This window comes from Gopherus evgoodei, unplaced genomic scaffold (genome assembly GCF_007399415.2).
Source record: "Gopherus evgoodei ecotype Sinaloan lineage unplaced genomic scaffold, rGopEvg1_v1.p scaffold_46_arrow_ctg1, whole genome shotgun sequence".
In the NCBI taxonomy this organism is placed as follows: Eukaryota; Metazoa; Chordata; order Testudines; family Testudinidae; genus Gopherus; species Gopherus evgoodei.
Window position 1 is genome coordinate 1,888,579 of NW_022060067.1, and position 12,872 is coordinate 1,901,450.

At 49.3% G+C, this 12,872-nt stretch overlaps 1 non-coding gene across 1 annotated transcript; it reads left to right on the plus strand.

The window, feature by feature from the left end:
• The first annotated feature begins 7,761 nt into the window (after positions 1-7,761).
• Positions 7,762-7,834, plus strand: TRNAF-GAA. The gene has a single exon. It is a non-coding gene; the product is annotated as a tRNA-Phe (tRNA).
• The last annotated feature ends 5,038 nt before the right edge of the window (positions 7,835-12,872 follow it).

A 12,872-nucleotide genomic window follows, 5' to 3' on the forward strand; every position in this document is an offset into this window, starting at 1 on the left:
CTCTTTTCTCTTTGAATCTTGCTTCTTTTGCCCTTTCCCCTGTTCCCCTGCCAACACCAGGAGGTGTGTGTGTGTGTGTGTGTGTGTGTGTGTGTGTGTGTGTGTGTGTGTGTGTGTGTGTGTGTGTGTGTGTGTGTGTGTGTGTGTGTGTGTGTGTTGCAGGGGAGTGCTCGGCAGCTCCCACTGTGGGAAGTCCACTCAAAAATGTGGGGCTGAAATAGTGCTTGGACAGTGATCCTCACCGGTGACCTGGGCCATCATTTGGACTCTCTGGTGAGAACCCCTAGCCTCCCGTCCTCAGTCTGTACCCTGATTGGCTGAGCAGGGGGTTATTGACAGGGAGGAGACTCAGGTCCTTGTTCTCTTTTAAAACCAAGTAAATAAGTCATAACCACTTATATGTTTGACAAATTTTCCTGCTTCTCTGCATTAATTGTCTCTGAGCAGTTCATGATTCTCTCTAACACTGCAGTTCTCAGATACTTGCTGAATAATTCCTGTGCACTGTTGTTGGTCTGGAGCTCATGTGAGAGCACTTTATTTAGGTCATTCAGTGTCTCAAATTCAACTTTTGCACTCAGGGGTGTGAAAAAACACTCCCCTGAGTGCTGCAAGATACAGCGCTGTAAAGCCTCAGTGTAATCAGTGCCGCAGCGCTGGGAGAGCGGCTTCCAGGGCTGCAAGCTACACACGTAAAGGATGTGGTTTACATGCAGTGCTGGGAGAGCTCTCTCCCAGCGCTGCCGCTCTGACCACAATCACACTTCAAAGTGTAGCCATACCCTAAGGCTTTTGACACAGTCCCATAGGACAGTCTCACAAGCAAATGAGTGAAATGCGGTCTGAACGCATTCAGTGTGATGTGGGTGCAGAGCTGGTTGAAAACCAAGACTCCAAGAGCCCTTCTCCATGTTTGGCTATCCAACAAAGAGGGTGTACCTGTTGGGTCCAGCAGGGATCAGTCCGGGGTCCGGTACTATTCAATATTTTCGTTACTGATTTGGAAAATGGACTGGAGAGCATGCTTCTAAAATTTGCAAATGAGCAAAGGATTGGAATTCAAAACACCTTTAACAAATTGGAGAATTGGTCTCCTTGAGCCAAACTCCATGGCTGGGCCCCTCTCTCTAGACTGAGCTGAGCCAAACACTCCTCTTCCTGGGCAGTGCGCTCCGTCCTTGAATGGTCAGATGCTGCTTAGCACTGTCACAGCAGCTATGGCTGGGGGATTCTCCCAGCACTTTCCAATAGAGAGAAAGTATGAAATCCCCAGCAATGGAACTCAGGAGTCCTCACTCCCAATCCCCTGGTCCGGTGACTCCAGCGGAGCACACGCCCTCTCAAAGGCAAGGGAAGCGGCCATGAGGACCTGCTTGTAATTGCCAGCTGTGGGAAGGATTGTGCAGTAGTGGTTAGCGAAGGGGCCTGGAAAGAAGGACTTCTGGGTCCCATCTATACTTCTGACACTTCGTGTGACCCTGAGTCAGTAGCTTCCCTTTCCCAGGCCTGTTTCTCATCAGTAGGATTGGAGTCACAGTTCTGACAGCCCAGGGGGAGGCTCCAGGAAGGTGTGTAAAGTGCTTGGATTTCAGGATCCCGGAGACGCTGTCACCCCCGCACTAGGGTGATGTTCTGCACCCCCTGCTGCTGTCCAAATTTCTCCTTCCCCTGGCAATAAGACAGACTCTTGTTTTCCCAGCCAGCCAATCACCCAGTGTCATCACCCTGCCTGCTGGCTGGGCAGGGTAACTCCTCAGGTCACCACCACCCTCTCCAGCCTGCCTTGGGCTTGGAGAGTGAGGAGAAGGATGAGGGATGACACTGAACATCCTCCATCCTTCGATCAGTCACCAGAGCAAGTGAGTGGCATTAGGGTTCCTTGGTGGCATCCGCTGTCTGTCTGGGGAGAGGCAGAAAGAGGGGGAGAGGATCTCTCCCAAAGGAGATTGGATTTGCAAACAGCCCCCAGGAGCCCCTCACTCTCAGACTGGGAAGGGGCTTCTCCAGAGCCGTCTCCTGTGTGTTTGGCAAGGTCCCAGCAATGGGGCTCCCAGCCCTTCCCTTCTGAGAAACTGTTGCCCAGACTGAGAGTCTCTGAGCTGGGGCAGACCCGGGGAGGTGCTGAGCATGGAAATCAATGGGAAACGAGGCGGCCCTGGCCTTGCTATGTCTAGGGACTTTGAAGTGGGGAATGGTTTCCCAGGAGAAGTCTGGACTCCTGGGTTCTGTTCCTTCTGTAGCCCGGGCGGGGGTTGGGAGGGAGGAGGTGTGAGTGTGTCCTGGGCTGGCAGGAGGGAGCTGCTTGTCCAAAGTGACCGATGGTCTTTGTGACTGTCCCCAGTGCTCAAAAAGGACAAGACTCCCCGGTTCTTGCAGCCCCAGGGATGACGAGGGGGAAGGTTGAGGGGGAGCAGATCATGCAATGAACTCCTGCCAGTGAGTGTAGCTTGCACTCCCTGCACCCCTGTGGGGGGAGGAGGAGATGCTCTGGATGGAGCAGGGATGGGGAGGGACCAAACAGGCTGGTTAGTGAGAGGGTGCCTTGACCCCAGACTCACGCCTGCTCCCCGCTTGGTTCCAGGATGGCCAGGCTCCTGAGGATGTTCAGGAAGAAGGCTCTGCAGGTGGCCCCAGAGCCTGAGAGAAGCAGCTGCCATCTTCCCCAGGAGCGGAGCGGCCCCTCCATCCCCACTGGCGGGGAAGGAGCTCCCAGCCGGGCCAGGAGGTGGAAGTGCCCAGCCTTCTGGAAGAGGAAACCTGCTCCCAGCGCAAGCGCTGAGGTGGGAGTGGCACTGGCCAGGTCAAAATGGAGCTGGGACAGGATGCAGCTGGGCAGGCAGGACCCAGACCAGGAACAGAACTGGGCAGCGTGGCTCTGGGGCTTGTTGTGTGGGCAGCAGTGGGCCAAGAAGCCCAGCCCCAATTTCCAGCAGGAGGCATCACCCTGCCCGGTCAGTGTGGACCTTCCAGCCTTCCCAAAGCAGGAGGTGGAGGATCCCTCTCCCAGCCCCAGCAGCTGGGCCCACTCCCCATGGAACAGCAGCTGCGCCTGGGATTTGGACAGCAGCATGGATGATGGAGTTCTGCTTTGTTCCAGGTGAGGAGCCAGGCTGGGCTCAGGGAGGGGTGAGGAGGGGGCTGTGAACACCCCAGGCCCAGGCCCTTGAGCAGTGCTATGGGGGCAGGTCCTCAGCTCAGGCGTCTTGCCTGAGCCACTGAACCCCACTGACACAGATGCTGCCACTTTAATCCTTGGTGCTCCATTGGGCGGGGGGGGGAGGCACCTCCCAGGGAGTCCAGGACAGTGGGGGGGGTCTCTTTGCTATGGACTCCTGAAGGAGTTGGGGGCTGACGACACTGAGCCCACTTGGAATCAAATACATTTGAGATACAATACATAGCCCATATTCAGAACTTCAAATACAAAAATGGGACACACAAACAGCCAGCATAATTATAACCAGCAAATCATAACTTTGTCATAGACACCTCACACGCCAACCTTTGCACAATATTTGCTGCACATATATAACAGTGGTGGCAACAATGATCTCTACGGTCCCAGTTCATATTAATAACATCACAGAAGGCTATAGAGAAGTGGGAGGGAGGCGTCTTCCAGCCGGCGTGTCTCATCCGTTTCTCCCTTGTCGCTTGGGCCGAGGTGAGAAGGGAGCGAAACGTGCCCGGCTGAGGGTTTTGCGCTCGGTCTTGAAGGTTAAGCTCAACCTCCCAGTATGGCTGGGTCGGGGTTGTCCTGGGCTCTGTGGGGGGAGGGCTCATCTGGGAGAAGGGGAAGAAGAGGGGATTATGTCTCTGATAAATAAGGGCTTTGTCAGTGGGAAGCTGTAGGTCACATGCTGGGGGTGACAGTGGGCTTTGAGCTGGGGCAGCAGCAGCAGGGGAGCAATGTATGTGTGTGTGGGGGGGTTCACTTGGTAAAAATGAACCTGCCAAGCCGCTTCCTCTACTAGTGCAAAAGTTTCTCATTTATCTCCTCAACTCCCCTCCATGAAAATCTCCTACCCTCTCCCGCGGCGCTGAGAGACTCCCTCACTCCCATGGAGATTTGTAATTGTTCTGACTCTTCCTTGCCTTGTCCAAATAGTTTTCCCAGAAAAATGATCAAGAGAAAATGAGAAAAACAAACTAAACCAGAGAAACCCCCACCACACACAGTTTGGGTCTGAATTTTTCTTCTGAAATTTTGAGACAATAAAACTCATCCCTTTGTTGGCCACAAACCAAAGCTAGACCTCCTCTGCTGTAGCTGTGACTTCTGCTACCGAACCACTAATGTGCTGACTCTTCTTGTGAGACATTTCTCTGAACAATACTGCTGCTTATCCAGTTACTGACTCCAGGAGACATTTTCCTTAGCCTGGTTCCATGTGTCACTGGTTTCTCTAGCAAAGATCAGTCCCTGGCCCTGTGGTCCAAACATCCTCATTCACATCAAGTTTCAAGTTGAGAATCATTTCCCATTTCCGCTCTGTGGGAGGGGAGACTTTTAAAAGCGCTCTCATAGACTCATAGACTTTAAGGTCAGAAGGGACCAATGTGATCATCTAGTCTGACCTCCCACACAAAGCAGGCCACAGAACCCTACCCATCCACTTCTATAACAAACCCCTAACCTATGTCCAAGTTATTGAAGTCTTCAAATTGTGTTTTGAAGACCTCAAGCTGCAGAGAATGCACCAGCAAGTGACCCATGCCGCATGCTGCAGGGGAAGGTGAAAAACCTCCAGGGCCTCTGCCAATCTGCCCTGGAGGAAAATTCCTTCCCGATCCCAAATATGGCGATCAGCTAAACCCTAAGCATGCGGGCAAGACTCACCAGCCAGCAGGAAAGAATTCGCTGCAGTAACTCAGATCCCATCCCATCCAACATCCCATCACCGCCCACATGACATACTTATCTGCTGATAATCAAAGATCAATTGCCAAAATTAAGCTATCCCATCATACCATCCCTTCCATAAACTTATCAAGCTTAGTCTTAAAGCCAGATATGTCTTTTGCCCCCACTACTCCCCTTGGAAAGCTGTTCCAGAACTTCACTCCTCTAATGGTTAGAAACCTTCGTCTAATTTCAAGTCTAAACTTCCTAGTGTCCAGTTTATACCCATTTGTTCTTGTATCTACATTGGTACTAAGTTTAAATAATTCCTCTCCCTCCCTAATATTAATCTCTCTGATATATTTATAAAGAGCAAGCATATCCCCCCAAGTCTTCTTTTGGCAAGACTAAACAAGCCAAGCTCTTTGAGTCTCCTTTCATATGACAGGTTTTCCATTCCTCGGATCATCCTAATAGCCCGTCTCTGAATCTGTTCCAGTTTGAATTCATCCTTCTTAAACATGGGAGGCCAGAACTGCACACAGTATTCCAGATGAGGTCTCACTAGTGCCTTATATAACGGTACTAACACCTCCTTATCTTTGCTGGAAATACCTCACCTGATGCATCCTAAAACCGCATTAGCTTTTTTAACGGCCATATCACACTGGCAGCTCATAGTCAACCTGTGATCAACCAATACTCCAAGGTCCTTCTCCTCCTCTGTTGCTTCCAACTGATGCGTCCGCAATGTATATCTAAAATTCTTATTATTAATCCCTAAGTGCATGACCTTGCACTTTTCACTATTAAATTTCATCCTATTACTATTACTCCAGTTTACAAGGTCATCCAGATCTTCCTGTATGATATCCTGGTCCTTCTCCATGTTAGCAATACCCCCCAGCTTCGTGTCATCCGCAAACTTTATTAGCACATTCCCGTTTTTTGTGCCAAGGTCAATAATAAAAAGGTTAAATAAGATTGGTCCCAAAACCGATCCTTGAGGAACTCCACTAGTAACCTCCTTCCAGCCTGACAGTTCACCCTTCAGCACTACCGGTTGTAGTCTCCCCTTTAACCAGTTCCTTATGCACCTTTCAATTTTCATATTGATCCCCATCTTTTCCAATTTAACTAGTAATCTCTCTATGAGACTGCACATGGCTAAGCAAAGAGAACAAACCCAAATCCCCCCTGCGCTTTGGGAGCCAGGTTTGCTGTGGGAATTCTGTAGTTCAGATGACTTCAAGGCTGGACATTGTGATTCTTTACCAGTTTCTCTGGCATGGGGGCATTTTTGCACTGATGCCTGAGTGGTTAAGGCATTAGAGTTGAAATCCAATAGGGTTCCCCTGTGCAGGTTCGAATCCTGCTCACAGTGAGGCCTGCGTTTTAACCAGTCTCTAACCCAGGCAATATCTCTGTACAACGCACTGAGACACTTTCAATTCTCTCCCCACCCCAAGTAAATCCTGTTCTGCTCCTTTCATAGAGATCCCTGGGACACCACGTCACACTGTGTCCCTGAGGGATCAGGCAAACTCTCAGCACCTGAAGCCTCTGCCACTCACATGGTGCCCCATAGATCAGCCATAGCCCTGGTTCTGCTCCTCTCTCTAGAGTGCGAAAGGAGCCAAGTCAGCGACTCCATGGGAGCTATGGGGCTGCAGAACCAACAGAGAAAAAATAGGTTCTCAGCACCCACTGGCAGCCAGCTCCCCCCTAATACAGGCCTTGCCGAAAAGCTCCTCCTCTTCCCCTTCAGCACTTCCCACTTGCCAGTGATCAGCTGTTCAGTGGGATGCAGGAGGCACTGGGTGGGGAGGGGGAGGAGCAGGGACGGGAAGAGGTGGGAGAGGGAGAGGAATGATGCAAGCTGGGAATAGATGGGACAAGGGTGGGGGCTTGAGAGAAGGGGTGGAGTGGGGGCAGGGCCTGGGGAGGAAAGGGGGGATTTGTCCCAAACCCCAGATCCCTCTAGGGCCGGCCTTGAAGGGAAACGCTGACTATCACAGTGACAATAAAACTGACCAGCATTGCGGGGGAGACAGAGGGAGATCCACACTCATCAGGTCTCTTCTCTCCCCCAAGGTGAGCCAGACACTCCTCTCCCCTGGCTCTCACTCTAGCAGCTGGACACTAAGGAGCCATTTCCCCACAGGAAGTGCATTGAGTGCCCCTGTGGTGCTGGGGGGGCTGGCGCTGCTGCTGCCTGTGGGGCTGGCAGGAGGTTGATGTCTGCACAGACTCTCAGCTGCCAGGCCGGAGGAGGCACTTGAGACCTTACCAGACTGGCTCAGTGAAGACGGGGGGTTGACAGAGCAATACAGACGCTCTCCAGAGCACGGAGCAGCATCCGCCCATGCAGCCAGGCAATGAGCATTTCCCACAGCCTGGAGCCAAGGGGGAGGTGTCAGCTGCTGTTCCAGCTGCTTGGGGACAGGCCCTGCCAGTCAACAGCCACTTCTAACTCACCACAGCTAATGGTGTCGGGTTCCTCCGGAGGGGGTGTGGAGCAGCCGTTCATTTTCCTGTTTGCACTCCTCTGCAGAGTGAAAATCGGGGAGAGGAGGCAGATGTCCCACTTCTTTCCCAAAATGACGTCCAGTGAGGGAAGCCGGGACAACAGGGTGGGGCCGCAAGTGGTGGCCAGACTCTCACTGCCAGGGTCTAGTCTAGCTCAGAGTCCAGCTCAACTTTCTCCCTGCGCCAGTGGCCCCCAGTCCCTTTCCACCACCAGGTAAACCTGGGCACTAGGGCAGGAACAGAGTGAGGAAGCAAGTCAAGTCGAGCAAGGCAGGCAAAAGCGAGTCTTGTCTTCATGTGCCGCTCAAGATGATGTCCTTTTTGTGTGCAACTGCTGCAAGAACATCCTGGACAGAGAATCAATAGGCCAAAAAACACCCCATACAGCTGCCAAAGTAGCTCAGTTAGGAGAGCATTAGACTGAAGAGCTAATGGTCCCTAGTTCAATCCTAGGCTTTGGCAAGTTCTTTCATTCTCTTTGTGCAGTGACAGCTTGTTCTCTGGCAGCACAGTGGTACCTGCCCCCAAAGTGATCAAAGACAAAGCAATTTTGGGGGCCCTTTGCATTAAAAAAAAGTTGCAATACTGTATTCTCATGGGCCCCCTGCAGGGCCTGGGGCAAATTGCCTGACTTGCCTCCCTTCTGGATAGCACTGAAGGTGAATCTCTGATCTTGGGCTCTGCATTAGGAAAACAACGAATGGGCTTCTGCAGCAGAGCCCTGATTAGGGGTCCTATATAAGGAGCCAGCCAGTCAGGCAGCAGCACAGAAGCCAGCAAACAGAGCTGTAAACAGGGGAGTTTCCAGGAGGAGGTTGCAGGGGAGACTAAGACAGAGGAACAGACAAGCAACTCAAGGGATAGGGTGGTGGTCTGGTGCCTGCTGGGGGCTTGTGTTGTGTTGACTACCAGGCGTCAGGTGGGAAGGCCATGACTGATACAGAGGCAGCAGTGAAAGACACAATGAGGATAACTAGATGTGGAAGCTGTGGCATGTACATGATCCTGGAGGGGAGCCTGAAAAGAGCTTTGTCTGCATGAAGTGCCGCCTGATAGAGCTGATGGAATAGAAGATCCAAGGACTGGAGATGCAGGTGCAAACTCTGGTTGAGTTCAGAAGGGGGTTTGAGCAGACAATGGAGCACAGACACGAGGGGGCTGAAGAGATAAGCTCAGATGTGCAGATGGAAGCAGGACCAAAGAATTCAGAGGAGAGACTGCTGGGGGAGGAAAGTGGATGGTGGAAGCATGTGACTAAGAGAACCAGGTAGAGGAAAAGACGGGCCAGTGAAGGAGAAATAGAACACAGGAACAGGTTTGCAGAGTTGGAAAATGAAGAAGGGCCACAGCAGGTGGTCGCTGAAGGAGAGAGGGCAAGGAAAAAGAGAAGAGCTGATAGTCCTGCAAGAGGAGGGTAGGAGTCAATGGAGGCAACACCAAATATAAGCCCCAGGCGGATTGCAAGGGGGAATAGGAATCGAGAGGACTTGCAGCCAGTGGGTGCGGGAGAGAGACCGGAGAAGCGCACTGTCACCAGGAAAAGGCAGGTCTACGTTATTGGGGACTCCTTACTGAGAAGAATAGACAGGCCTGTAACTAGAGCTGATCGGGAGAACAGAAGGGTGTGCTGTATGCCGGGTGCTAAGATACAGGATGTGGACCTGAGGCTGAAAAGGATACTGGCGGGAGCAGGGAAGAATCCGTTGATTGTCCTTCATGTGGGAGCGAATGATACGGCTAGATACTCTCTGGAATGTATCAAGGGAGACTATGCCAGACTGGGTAAGACGCTTAAGGAAATCGAGGCTCAGGTGATCTTCAGTGGGATTCTGCCGGTTCCTAGAGAAGGGCGACAAAGGTGTGACAAGATTATGGCAATCAACAGATGGCTCAGGCAGTGGTGCTATAAGGAGGTCTTTGGGATGTACGGCCATTGGGAAGCATTTACAGACAGAAGACTGTTCTCTCGGGATGGACTTCACCTGAGCAAGGAGGGAAATAGACTTCTAGGATGGAGGCTTGCCGACCTGATTAAGAGAGCTTTAAACTAGAAATTTGGGGGAGATGGTTGGGAGATGTTCGGGAGATCTCCACGCCAGAATTTAACCTTGAGAGGGAAGTAAACAAAGTAAGAGGGGATACAGCCGTGGACAGAAGAATTGGCATAAGGAGGAAGGGTAGTGTAGATAAAAGACTAACAGGTGATGTTGGTGGTAGAATGTCCGTGCCTAACAGGGTACAGAATGTGAGTGAAGCCAAACGGCAAAAATTAAGATGTCTGTACACTAATGCGAGGAGCCTAGGGAACAAAATGGAGGAACTAGAGCTACTGGTGCAGGAAGTGAAACCAGATATGATAGGGATAAAAGAAACGTGGTGGAATAGTAGTCATGACTGGAGTACAGGTATTGAAGGCTCTGTGCTGTTTAGGAAAGATAGAAATAAAGGCAAAGGTGGTGGAGCAGCATTGTACGTCAATGAGGAGGTTAACTGTAAAGAAATAAGAAGTGATGGAATGGACAAGACAGAGTCTGTCTGGGCAAAAGTCACACTGGGAAAGAAAGCTACTAGAGCCTCCCCTGAGATAGTGCTTGGGGTGTGCTACAGACCGCCGGGATCTGATTTGGATATGAATAGAGACTTCTTTAATGTTTTTAAGGAAGTAAACACTAATGGGAAATGTGTGATCATGGGAGACTTTAACTTCCCAGATATAGACTGGAGTACAAATGCTAGCAAGAATAGTAGGGATCAGATTTTTCTGGATGTGATAGCTGATTTATTCCTTCACCAAGTAGTTGAAGAACCAACAAGAGGGGATGCCATTTTAGATTTGGTTTTGGTGAGCAGTGAGGACCTCATAGAAGAAATGATTGTAGGGGACAGCCTTGGTTCGAGTGATCATGAGCTAATTCAGTTCAAACTAGATGGAAGGATAAACAAAAATAGATCTGGGACTAGGGTTTTTTATTTCAAAAGGGCTAACTTTAAGGAATTAAGGAAATTAGTTAGGGAAGTGGATTCGACTGAAGAACTTGTGGATCTAAATGCGGAAGAGGCCTGGAATTACTTTAAGTCACAGCTGCAGAAACTATCAGATGCCTGCATCCCAAGAAAGGGGAAACAAACCATAGGCAGGATTTGTAGACCAAACTGGATGAGCAAGCATCTCAGAGAGGTGATTAAGAAAAAGCAGAAAGCCTGCAAGGAGTGGAAGAAGGGTGGGATTAGCAAGGAAAGCTACCTTAGTGAGGTCAGAAGACGTAGGGATAAAGTGAGAAAGGCTAAAAGCCAAGTAGAGTTGAACCTTGCAAAGGGAATTAAAACCAATAGTAAAAGGTTCTATAGCCATATAAATAAGAAGAAAACAAAGAAAGAAGAAGTGGGACCGCTACACACTGAGAATGGAAAGGAGGTTAAGGATAACCCAGGCATGGCCCAATACCTAAATAAGTTCTTTGCCTCAGTCTTTAATAAGGCTAATGGGGAGCTTAGGGGTAATGGAAGGATGACAAACGGGAATGAGGATATGGAGGTGGATATTACCACATCTGAGGTAGAAGCTATACTTGAACAACTTAATTGGACAAAATCAGAGGGCCCGGACAATCTTCATCGGAGAATATTAAAGGAACTGGTGCATGAAATTGCAAGCCTGTTAGAGAGAATTTTTAATGAATCGATAAACTCAGGGGTTGTACCATATGACTGGAGAATTGCTAACGTAGTTCCTATCTTTAAGAAAGGGAGAAAGAGTGATCCACGTAACTATAGACCTGTTAGTTTGACATCTGTAGTATGTAAGTTCTTGGAAAAAATTTTGAAGGAGAAAATAGTTAAGGACATTGAGGTCAATGGTAATTGGGACAAAGTACAACATGGTTTTACTAAAGGCAGATCGTGCCAAACCAACCTGATCTCCGTCTTTGAGAAGGTGACAGATTATTTAGACAAAGGAAATGCGGTAGACCTAATTTACCTCGATTTCAGTAAGGCATTTGACACGGTTCCACATGCGGAATTATTAGTCAAATTGGAAAAGATGGGGATCAATATGAGAACTGAAAGGTGGATAAGGAACTGGGAGACTACAACAGGTCGTACTGAAGGGTGAACTGTCAGGCTGGAAGGAGCTTACTAGTGGAGTTCCTCAAGGATCGGTTCTGGGACTAATCTTATTTAACCTTTTTATTACCGACTTTGGCACAAAAAGCGGGAATGTGCTAATAAAGTTTGTGGATGACACGAAGCTGGGGGGTATTGCTAACATTGAGAAGGACCGGGATATCATACAGGAAGATCTGGATTACCTTGTAAACTGGAGTAATAATAATAGGATGAAATTTAATAGTGAAAAGTGCAAGGTCATGCACTTAGGGATTAATAATAAGAATTTTAGATATACATTGGAGATGCATCAGTTGGAAGCAACAGAGGAGGAGAAGGACCTTGGGGTATTGGTAGATCACAGGATGACTATGAGCCGCCAATATGATATGGCCATGAAAAAAGCTAATGTGGTTTTAGGATGCATCAGGCGAGGTATTTCCAGCAAAGATAAGGAGGTGTTAGTACCATTATATAAGGCGCTGGTGAGACCCCACTTGGAATACTGTGTGCAGTTCTAGTCTCCCATGTTTAAGAAGGATGAATTCAAACTGGAACAGGTTCAGAGACGGGTTACTAGGATGATCCGAGGAATGGAAAACCTGCCTCATGAAAGGAAACTCAAAGAGCTTGGCTTGTTTAGTCTAGCCAAAAGAAGGCTGAGGGGGGATTTGCTTGCTCTTTATAAATATATCAGAGGGATTAATATTAGGGAGGGAGAGGAATTACCTAAACTTAGTACCAATGTAGATACAAGAATGAATGGGTATAAACTGGACACTAGGAAGTTTAGACTTGAAATTAGACGAAGGTTTCTAACCATTAGAAGACTGAAGTTCTGGAACATCTTTCCAAGGGGAGTAGTGGGGGCAAAAGACACATCTGGCTTTAAGATTAAGCTTGATAAGTTTATGGAAGGGATGGTATGATGGGAGAGCCTAATTTTGGCAATTGATCTTTGATTATCAGCAGATAAGTATGCCATGTGGGCGGTGATGGGATGTTGGATGGGATGGGATCTGAGTTACTGCAGAGAATTCTTTTCTGAGTGCTGGCTGGTGAGTCTTGCCCACATGCTCAGGGTTTAGCTGATCGCCATATTTGGGGTCGGGAGGGAATTTTCCTCCAGGGCAGATTGGCAGAGGCCCTGGAGGTTTTTCACCTTCCCCTGCAGCGTGGGGCATGGGTCACTTGCTGGTGCATTCTCTGCAGCTTTAGGTCTTCAAACCACAATTTGAAGACTTCAATAACTCAGGCATAGGTTAGGGGTTTGTTATAGAAGTGGATGGGCAGGGTTCTGTGGCCTGCTTTGTGCAGGGGGTCGGCTAGATGATCACATTGGTCCCTTCTGACCTTCGAATCTATGAATCTATGAATCTATAACGATGAGAGC